Source organism: Cherax quadricarinatus, chromosome 26 (assembly GCF_038502225.1).
Source record: "Cherax quadricarinatus isolate ZL_2023a chromosome 26, ASM3850222v1, whole genome shotgun sequence".
In the NCBI taxonomy this organism is placed as follows: domain Eukaryota; kingdom Metazoa; phylum Arthropoda; class Malacostraca; order Decapoda; family Parastacidae; genus Cherax; species Cherax quadricarinatus.
The window spans coordinates 37,365,854-37,377,954 of NC_091317.1; positions in this window are offsets into that span (position 1 = coordinate 37,365,854).

A 12,101-nucleotide genomic window follows, 5' to 3' on the forward strand; every position below is an offset into this window, starting at 1 on the left:
GGTGACAGTGTAAGCAGATGTTGCAGGGAACATGATGACCACAGTAATATATGACCAGCAGGTGACAGTGTAAGTAGATGTTGCAGGGAACATGATGACCACATTAATACATGACCAGCAGGTGACAGTGTAAGTAGATGTTGCAGGGAACATGATGACCACATTAATACATGACCAGCAGGTGACAGTGTAAGTAGATGTTGCAGGGAACATGATGACCACAGTAATATATGACCAGCAGGTGACAGTGTAAGTAGATGTTGCAGGGAACATGATGACCACATTAATACATGACCAGCAGGTGACAGTGTAAGTAGATGTTGCAGGGAACATGATGACCACAGTAATATATGACCAACAGGTGACAGTGTAAGCAGATGTTGCAGGGAACATGATGACCACAGTAATATATAACCAGCAGGTGACAGTGTAAGTAGATGTTGCAGGGAACATGATGACCACAGTAATATATAACCAGCAGGTGACAGTGTAAGTAGATGTTGCAGGGAACATGATGACCACAGTAATATATGACCAACAGGTGACAGTGTAAGTAAATGTTGCAGGGAACATGATGACCACAGTAATATATGACCAGCAGGTGACAGTGTAAGTAGATGTTGCAGGAACATGATGACCACAGTAATATATAACCAGCAGGTGACAGCAGATGTTGACATGATGTAATATATAACCAGTACAGATAGTGTTGCAAGGAACATGATGACCACAGTAATATATGACCAGCAGGTGACAGTGTAAGTAGATGTTGCAAGGAACATGATGACCACAGTAATATATAACCAGCAGGTGACAGTGTAAGTAGATGTTGCATGGAACATGATGACCACATTAATATATGACCAGCAGGTGACAGTGTAAGTAGATGTTGCAGGGAACATGATGACCACAGTAATATATGACCAGCAGGTGACAGTGTAAGTAGATGTTGCAGGGAACATGATGACCACAGTAATATATGACCAGCAGGTGACAGTGGAAGTAGATGTTGCAGGAACATGATGACCACATTAATATATGACCAGCAGGTGACAGTGAAAATAGAAGTGGCAGGGAGTATAATGACCATAAACATCTAAATTTGTTTAATGTGAAGAATGAGATGCTCGAGGAACAATACAAACAGACTGGTAATATCACCCACCAGGAGGATAACAAGCATTCCCTGAAATACAAAATATTGATTATATTACAATGCCCAATATTAACATCAGTAAGGCAAATTTTACTAGAGTATGTATATAAACAAATATTCTCTAATATATTTTAAATTCTTAATGGTAATAAAAAAATTTCTCAATGTCATAAACATTGATCAATAACACAGTGAAAAAAGCTGTTTATTATTTCTCTGAGCCCGATGGATATAGATCTCTTTAAGTTCCTCTACCAATAGTTATTCGCTTTTTCATTTGCTTTTTTTTTTTTAATTACCCAGAGGTTACTGAGGGAGAGTGCCTCGTTGACGGTGATCTTGTTGGAGACATGATCACACGCAGTGGAGTTGGGTTCTTCAGCTATCAACCACTGGAAGAACAACCCAGCCTCCGTCATCGACGTCATCCTGAGAGGTAACCAATACAAATTTTACAATAAAATAACAAGTTAAAATCAAATAAGTCAACAGATCCTGACGAACTGTTTTCCAGAGTCATAAAGCAATATAAGCAGGAACTTAATAAACTATTAGCTAATTTTTTCAATAAATCACTACAAACTGGTAACGTACCAGACAAATATGATACCTATCCTACAAATCTGGAGATTCGTCTTTAATCTCAATCTGTAGACTAATCAGTCTAATTTTAATTGTAGCAGAGTTGACGGAATCAATAACTGCGGACGAAATTCGAAGCCAGTTTGGAAAGTAAAGCCTTGGATAGAGTTCCACTCATGAGACTGTTGAAGAAAGTTGCAATGCATGGAATTGGAAAAATGATCTGGATTGAGGAATAGCTGACCGATAGACAATACAGAGTTTGTATAAATGTGGAGAAATCTCTGGAGGTTAGCATAAAGACAAGCAAGTCTTATAAGTGAACTGTAATGGGATTTAGCTTGATGACGACTCTACTGTTACGCAGCCACTGCCAGAAAGTTCTTGGAGTCGTCGATGTAACCACACTTGGGCTGTTAAAAGAAATGGGTGGTATAATTATCATTACCCCAAGGGGGTGTTATTCAGCATATCTCAGAAACTGACTGCTGAAATTACACATGCTTGCGTGGACTCGATGGCTGTCGTATCACCGAGTGTATGGTGATAAATCTAGAGAAAAATGAATTAGCTATCTGCTGCGCAGCTGACCTAACTGGTATCATTAATGACTAGATTTACCTGGGTATCTGCATCGGACCATATGTTTCTCGCTTATCCGATGTTTTGAGTGAGGAATGAGCGCCTTGCGGTCCACTGTCAGTCTATGAAAATAATTCTCAATACAAACGGTACACCTAACTGTCTTTCAATCGTTTTAATTTACAGTACTATTACTACAGGTAGTTCAACACACTTCCTGTAATTGTTCTACTGTTAATATGGGTTGGCATTTTGCACAAAAACGCGCGGATTTGCGTTCTTTTTCGTTATCCCGGCGTTAATGTTTCCCTTGGCAGGGTTAAAAGCAATCTAATCGCCCCTGCCCCGCTCCAGCCACCGCTGCCTTTGGCGTCTCTCTACATAAAGGATTCGCTAATACAAGCAGATTTGCCTTCCTTGCCAAACTGCAACAATTTGCAAGACAAATTCTTGATTTCTTGATATGTCTCGATCACTTAGAGTTTATTATGTCTCATATGTGAATAAAATGAGGTAGAAGTTTCACTGTACCTTTCCTGTTGTGGTATAGAGATTATTACTTTCGTTAACTCACATTGGTTACAACACTGATCTCTTGCAAGGAGGTGGCATGACCTATGACTTGTACACACTGGTTAAACATCTGCTTGATGTGGAAGTAAACAAGATGCTTGCCCCTTCTGAGAGGGCTGGATTCCTAAGGGCTGCAGGGGGCTGAAGGGGCTGGTACCTGGAGTTTACCTGGAGAGAGTTCCGAGGATCAATGCCCCAGCGGCCAGGTCTGTGACCAGGCTTATGGTGGATCAGGGCCTGATCAACCAGACTCTTACTGCTGGGTGCACGCAATCTAACCTAGGAGCCACAGCCCGGCTGGTCAGGTACCGACTTTAGGTGCTTGTCCAGTGCCTTTTGAAGACAGCCAGGGGTCTATTGGTAATCCCCCTTATGTATGCTGGGAGGTAGTTGAACAATCTTGGGTCCCTGACACTCATTGTGTTGTCTCTTAACGTTCTAGTGACACTCTTGCTTTTCATTGGGGGGATGTTGCATCGTCTGCCGAGTCTTTTGCTTTCGTAGTGAGTGATTTTCGTGTGCAAGTTTGGTACTAGTCCCTCTAGGATAAACGATTATATATCTCTCTCGCCTGCGTTCCAGGGAGTACGCAGGTTCAGGAACTTCATGCTCTCCCAGTAATTGAGGTGCTTTATCTTCGTTAAGCATGCCGTGAAGGTTCTCTATACATTTTCTAGGTCAGCAATTTCACCTGCCTTGAAAGGTGCTGTTAGTGTGCAACAATATTCCAGCCTAGATAGAACAAGCGACCTGAAGAGTGTCATCATGAGCTTGGCACCCCTAGTTTTGAAGGTTCTCATTATCCATCCTGTAATTTTTCTAGCAGATGAGATTGATACAATGTTATGGTCCTTGAAGGTGAGATCCTCCAACATGATCACTCTCAGGTCTTTGACGTTAGTTTTTCGCTCAATTTTGTGGCTGGAATTTGTTTTGTACTCTGATGAAATTTTAATTTCCTCATATTTACCATATCGGAGTAATTGAAATTTCTCATCGTTGAACTTCATATTGTTTTCTGCAGTCCATTGAATGATTTGGTTGATGTCCGCCTAGAGCCTTGCAGTGTCTGCAACGGAAGACACTGTCATGCAGATTCGGGTGTCGTCTGCAAAGGAAGACACGGTGCTGTGGCTGACATCCTGTCTATGTCAGATATGAGGATGAGAAACAAGATGGGAGCGAGTACTGCGCCTTGCGGAACAGAGCTTTTCACCGTAGCCGCCTCAGACTTTACTCAGTTGACTACTACTCTTTGTGTTCTGTTTGTGAGGAAATTATAGATCAATCTACCAACTTTTCCTGTTATTCCTTTAGCACGCATTTTATGCGCTATTACGACATGGTCACACTTGTCGAAGGCTTTTGCAAAGACTATGTATATTACATCTGCATTCTTTTTTGCTTCTAGTGCATCTAGGACCTTGTCGTAGTGATCCAGTAGTTGGGACAGACAAGAGCGACCTGTTCTAAACCCATGTTGCCCTGGATTGTGTAATTGATGGGTATCTAGATGGATGCCGATCTTGCTTCTTAGGACCCTTTCAGATTTTTATGATGTGGGATGTTAGTGCTATCGGTCTGTAGTTCTTTGCTATTGCTTTACTGCCCCCTTTGTAGAGTGGGGCTATGTCTGTTATTTTTAGTAACTGTGGGTCGACCCCCGTGTCCATGTTAACTCTCCATAGGATGGTAAAAGCTAGTGATAGGGGCTTCTTGCAGTTCTTGATGAACACGGAGTTCCATGAGTCTGGGCCTGGGACCAGTCTCACTCTGGAGAAAATTTTTCCACAAAATCATAATAGAGGCCCAATACAAGTGATATTCCACAGGGGTTTAGTATTGGGCTCTTTATTATTCATAATAAACAATGTATCAACGATATAGTTGAGGGAGTGATACATGCAAGTTTCCAGATACTAAAATAGACCGTCAAATTCGGATCAGGTCACAAGAGAGCTACGGAATAAGCTAGACAGGTTAATGTTGTGGTCAAAGAAATAGCAGATGCAGTTTAAACCATACCCCTGGTGCTATGGTTTTTTTGCAAGCGTGTCATTACGATTTCGTGAGTCAGATGCAGTTTAATCTAGACAGGTGTAAGGTGCTGTTCCTGGGGACAGAAAATGAATAATGAACCTATAAACTAAATAATGTAGATCTCTCACACTGAATGCGTCAAAGATTTAGAATATCTAGCTAGCAGAAATTTAGGACCAGGACAACAGAGCATAAATGCATGCAATAAATAGCCTTATATTAGGAAGAACAAATAATGAAACAGAATTCCTCAAGTTATACCTGAAATTCTACGAGCGACTGAAGAGGCCTCATTTAGATTATTCTTCTCATTACATAAATACGCTGAAAAACACATTGAAGTATGACAAAGTTTATCAGAAATATGTTTGACGAAAGTAGGTGTGAAGGCGGTGAATTTGCATTCTCTGGAAGGACGTAGAATTATGAAGGACATCGACTGAAGCGTAATAATGGGAAACTGGAATAAAATTTGGGGGTATAAATAATGTGCCGAGAATATCAAACCAAGAGAGAATTCGCAACAATGTGTTCAAGTTGGAGAAATTAGATTTAGAAGGGATATAGGAAAGTTCTGGTTTAGCAACAATTGCTAAACAAACTTCCCTGTAGAGTTACTGAAGTCAGAATCTTACGAAGTTTGAAGTCTAGGTTGAACAACTGCATGAATTGGTGTTCATCAATATGAAACGGACCTGCCTAGCATGGGCCAGTAGGCCTATTATAGTATTCCATCATTGTTTTATCTCTTCCTACAGCCCCAGAAGTTTATTCTCATATCACCTCAGAGCCAGACTGGAGTTTACCTGGAGTTTACCTGGAGAGAGTTCTGGGGGTCAACGCCCCCGCGGCCCGGTCTGTGACCAGGCCTCCTGTCCATAAACTGTCCATAAACTCAAAATAAATCGTAATGAATGACTTGCAATGATATATTCCTTATGTAGAAAAAAATATTATATGTTGTTTATCTTATTTCTGTAAGAGATGTTTTTTGAGCTACAATTTTTTTAATATTCAGCATAAAGACAACAACTGACAAGCCTTTTAGTTTACCTTTTATTAATAAATGGCAGCAGTGGGCTGTCCTTTTGACCAATCATTACAAATATTGCCATCAAGAATTCTTCTTTGGACTCGTAAAAGGAACACTTGCCTGCAACATATTTTATTATTATTTTAAATACATTAAGTTTGTTTCTACCTCCTCTTCAACGATTTAATAAAAAAACGGTATCAGACAACATGTTTCCATTAGACAAACAGAGAAAGACATAACGGAGGATCTGCAAGCCCACAAAAAACCTATCTGCTGACAGGAACAATTTACGTCTATCTAGATTAAGAACTATAGTGAATTATCTAGATAGACGAGTGAAAAGATATAAAAACAGAAGGCTCTCTCTGGGCCCTCCAGTCTCTCCGGCCATTATAGGCATGAAAACTCTGGGAAAAATATGGTATACCATACTGGAATAAATATCATGTAATTTACAGGAGAGATGGATCTGTATGGAAAACTGGCATGCAAAGAGTACGTAACCTTTATTCGGCGCATGTACAACCCTCATTGACAGGCTATCTCCCCCAACCAGCGAACCAGGGACTAAGGGTTGACGATGGGGCGCCGACGTTCAGTCAGTATCCAGGTTCCAGCCAATGAGAAGATGGTTTTAGCAATCGCAGAGGTGATGTGGGTACCACTCACCTGTCTGCCCTTGTCATTCCCATTCTAGAGCTGGTTGAAGCACGGTCTGCTCTCTAGTGGCTTCTATTCTGCCTTGCGTACCGTGGAGCGCACTAATACCTATTGTTGTACATAGTGTATATAGTGTACATACTTCTGTTCTAAATTGGTGAAGGATAATATAAGTCAAAAGTTTTTCTGCTGTGTTTATTTTGCTCCCTTTACACCCAGGATAACAGGCCTTTGGGACTCCTGGGTTGTAATAGTTACTAATGTTAACTATTAATGGTACATCACTAACAGTGGGAGGCGAATGTACCAATAGTTCTACTTATGGTACTACCCAGGAAGGTGCCTTGTTAGTTAGATGCCTTGATTTAAGAAACTCCACTTCCTTGGAACGAGCCTTAACATCCTACATGTCCCAGACATCATTTGACCCCACTGAGTCTAGCATTTCCCCTGATTCAAGTAAAAATAAAATATATTTCTGCTTACCATTACGTTTATGTTGCCACATTCATCAACTTCTACTCTAACTGATTCAGTTATCTCGTTATCAACTGATCATCTGGTGGAAGTGCTCAATAAACACCAGGACTCTATTGTTTCATCTGTGGTATGTGCATGATGATCCATGTGGGTTTAATGAATGGTCAAGTGAGGTAACGAGAATATTAGACAACATCTCGATTCTGACTTCAAGATATTCAACACCCTGCAGGTGACTAATGTATTATCAAGTTTTGTAACATACCGTATAATTTGGGTTGATCCAGCAAACTTGACTGAAGAAGCCTACTGTGTAGGCGAAACGTTACGAAATAATGATACCTAACTGTTGCATATGTGTCTTGCCTAACAACCTGTCGGTATTGTATACCATTTTGATATTCACTCTGTCAGACACTGCAACACATATGTACTTGGACAACTTCTACTATTCAGAATGGCAGGATTTAATTAAGAGGGACATGACCTCCCAACGACTACATTCTTACCTCTACATGTGGCCTTCATCTCACCTCCTGGTGGTATATAAGGCTCCATCCTGTCACTTCAACTCCATATTGTTTCAGGCTATGGAACAATACTCTTCTCCAGACTGAGGGACTGACCACCTCAAAACTTCAAGGGTGATGGACTGATTACATCGTCCTCACGTCTCTTCTGCTTCTATAAATTTTTCTGTACTCGACTGAAGAAGCCTACTGTGTAGGCGAAAAGTTTCGAAATAAAGATACCTGACAGTTGCATATGTGTCTTACCTAACAATCTAATTGTCAATATTATTCGATATTCTCATGACCTTGCATTTCCTTAAGTTCGCTTTTAATTTATTTTTTTTTTACACACGCATGTATACAAAAAAATATGTATAAGTACATACAAACATATATAGACATATGCAAAAGTATATATTCCTGCAAATGCATGTGTGTGTGTGTGTGTATGAATGCTTGTGATAATGAATACAGAGCATAGTAATTTATATACATATATATATATATATATATATATATATATATATATATATATATATATATATATATATATATATATATATACATATATATATATATATATATATATATATATATATATATATATATATATATATATATATATATATATATATATATATGTATATGTCGTGCCGAATATGCAAAACTGGTCAATTAGCAATTAAGTCATTTCTAAAATTTTCTCTTATACGTTTAAAGATTTATTTTTTTCATTAATGTTAATGTAAAAATTTATAATTTTGCATTAAAAGAATCTTAGAAAACTTACCTAACCTTATTATAACAAGAACAATTTATTTTAGCCTAACCCAACTATATATATTTCAGATTTCTTTACAATAATTTAATACCAAACAAACTCAGTGAAATATATTTTTTTTTCGTTAGGTTCAGAATAATTTTGGCGAAATTATTGCATACACAAATTTTCGCTTGTCTTATATGGCAAGAAGAGCGTTGCTATTTAAGCCAAGATCGCAAGTTCTGCCTATTCGGCACGACATATATATATATATATATATATATATATATATATATATATATATATATATATATATATATATATATATATATATATATATATATATATATATATGGGGACCCATAGCCTCAGAGTAGTGGATAAAAAGGATTCAGGGAAGAATATTTGGATTTCTTTCTGAAGCCATTTGAATATTCCACTTCCCTACCACCAAATCTTTTCAAGCTTTTTTAACAATAGGTTTATTTTATTACAGTAGATGGTACAAAAGATTTAAGAGATACATTGTTGATATAAAGATGGCATATACAGTACATGAGGTGTGAGATACATGTCTAGTATATATATATATATATATATATATATATATATATATATATATATATATATATATATATATATATATATATATATATATATATATATATATATATATATATATATATATATATATATATATATATATATATATATATATATATATATATATATATATATGTCGTGCCGAATAGGCAGAACTTGCGATCTTGGCTTAAATAGCAACGCTCATCTTGCCATATAGGACAAGTGAAAATTTGTGTATGCAATAATTTCGCCAAAATCATTCTGAACTTAACGAAAAAAATATATTTCACTGTGTTTGTTTAGTATTAAATTACTGTAAACAAATCTGAAATATATATAGTTGGGTTAGGCTAAAATAAATTGTTCTTGTTATAATAAGGTTAGGTAAGTTTTCTAAGATTCTTTTGGTGCAAAATTAAAAATTTTTACATCAACATTAATGAAAAAAATATATCTCTAAACGTATAAGAGAAAATTTTGGAAAGGACTTAATTTTAAATGAGTTCTTGCTAATTGACCAGTTTTACATATTCGGCACGACATATATATATATATATATATATATATATATATATATATATATATACATATATATATATATATATATATATATATATATATATATATATATATATATATATATATATATATATATATATATATATATATATATATATATATATATATATATTTATATATATATATGTATATATATATATATATATATATATATATATATATATATATATATATATATATATATATATATATATATATATATATATATATATGTATATGCAGAAGAACCACTGTGAAAGCGCTTTCGCGACTACTCACATTATTAAGGAACAATAAAAGTAATGCATAAAAGGAAGGCATATAAAGGGTCTAGCCCACACCTCACCATCACATCCCACAACAAAGCAACACCTGATGCGTGACTCATAAGGGAACACTGCAGCAGGCCCGCTGGCCCAACTAGACAGGTCCTTCACGTCAACCCACAAACTATTCTACCCAAGAATTAAGAATTTTAAAATTTATTATTTGTCCAATGTATTATTAAATTCTTATTGTGGGAGGGGTTGGATTTGAGTGGGACTTGCACATCAGAGCTCATTTCTTGTGTAGCATTGAAAATTTGGTTGGACAAATGTTTTGTTAGTCTGATAGATTGTAAAGGACCTGCCTAGTATGGGCCAACAGGCCTGCTGCGGTGTTCCTCCTTTCTTATGTTCTTATGTTCCTATTAAATTTTTAATTCTTGGGTAGAATAGTTTGTTTGTGGGTTTCCGTGAAGGACCTGCCTAGTTGGGCTAGCAGGCCTGCTGCATTGTTCTCTTATGAGTCGCACGTCAGATGTTGCTTTATTGTGGGATGTGATGGCGAGGTGTGGTCTAGACCCTTTATATGCCTTCCTTTGATGCATTACTTTTATTGTTCCTGGATAATGTGAGTAGTCACGAAAGCGCTTGGAATTTCTCTATTCTTTCACAGAGGTTGTTTTGCATATTCTGAAATCACCTGTTTACTGTGATCTTATTGCGTATATATATATATATATATATATATATATATATATATATATATATATATATATATATATATATATATATATATATATATATATATATATATATATATATATATATATATATCAGAGCAAGGAACGGGGGGGGGAAATCTTTAGCTCAAGTACTTTCACACTTTTCAGTGCGTCATCAGGAGCTGTGCAATGTTGCAAGGGAACAACCAAAGCAGGGAGAGAGATCTCAGAGTAGGGTAGGTGTCACCGGTCACGGTTACCCTTAGACTGGCCAATCTAAGGGTAACTATGTATGGATCCTGCCTCCATTACATCGCTTCCCAAATTATTCCACTTCCTGACAACTCTGCGACTAAAGAAATACTTCCTAAGATCTCTGCGCCTGTATGTGTGTGTGTGCGTGTATGTGTGTGTATGTGTGTGCATGTGTGTGTATGTGTGTGTATGTGTGTGTATGTGTGTGCATGTGTGTGCATGTGTGTGTATGTGTGTGTGTGTGTGTCTGTGTGTGTGTGTGTGTGTATGTGTGTCTGTGAATTGTTGTGTGTATGAATTCATGAGTGTATACAAGTATGACAACTATATATTTACATTTATGGATATAGATTTTATGCATAGTTATGCGTGTGCACATAAATGTGTATGTGTCTGTGTATGTACAGTATGTATGTTATATTTATATACGTGTGCAGTAACTTAAAAGTCCACCTACAGAAATACCTATTTTATGGCCAAAAACTTTTAGTCATACTTAGAGTATTCCTGGAGGGTGTTCCGGGGGTCAACGCCCCCACGACCCAGTCCGTGACCAGGCCATGACCAGGCCATGACCAAGCCATGACCAGGCCATGACAAGGCCATGACCAGGCTATGACCAGGCTCCTCACATCTTGTGAGATTTCGGCAGATATTCAATTGGTAATAGTTGGCTTTAGAGGTACGTACCTGTTTTCGTGAAGTCTTGAGCAATAGTTGACTTAAAACTAGAATGCGCATTAATAAAGACGTGGTCGCCCCGTCGCACCAGAGTGTCTATGACTTCTTTCAACTTCATATGTGGTACGTAGATGAGTCGACCAATCTTCTCTGATTCAGCTAATTCCCGAAATACACCAGACTTCGCTAACTGAAAGCCTTAATTAATACAGACTTAGGTATATTTTACACACACACACACACACACACACACACACACACACACACACACACACACACACACACACACACACACACAGAAAATGAGAGAGATGGTACAAACGCGGAAGGAAGAAAGAGAGGGGATGGAGGAGACAGACAGGAGATCCCAGACCCAGGAAGAAGATCAAATACAGCCTCCCTCACAACTTCCTATAGAAGCCCCCCAACCAGGTCAACCCCAGTGCAACCAAACATTCTAAACCAAAACACCTATGCCATATCCAATGCCCCCACCCACTGCATTGCAAACTCCACCCCCAGAGCAACCACCCATAGTTCCTCATCATGTCTCCCACTTCCCCAACCCCAATGTACCCCCAGACCACAGTCTTAGAAAAGAAGTTGAAGGTATGGTATACAAATGCAGATGGAATAACAAATAAGTGTGA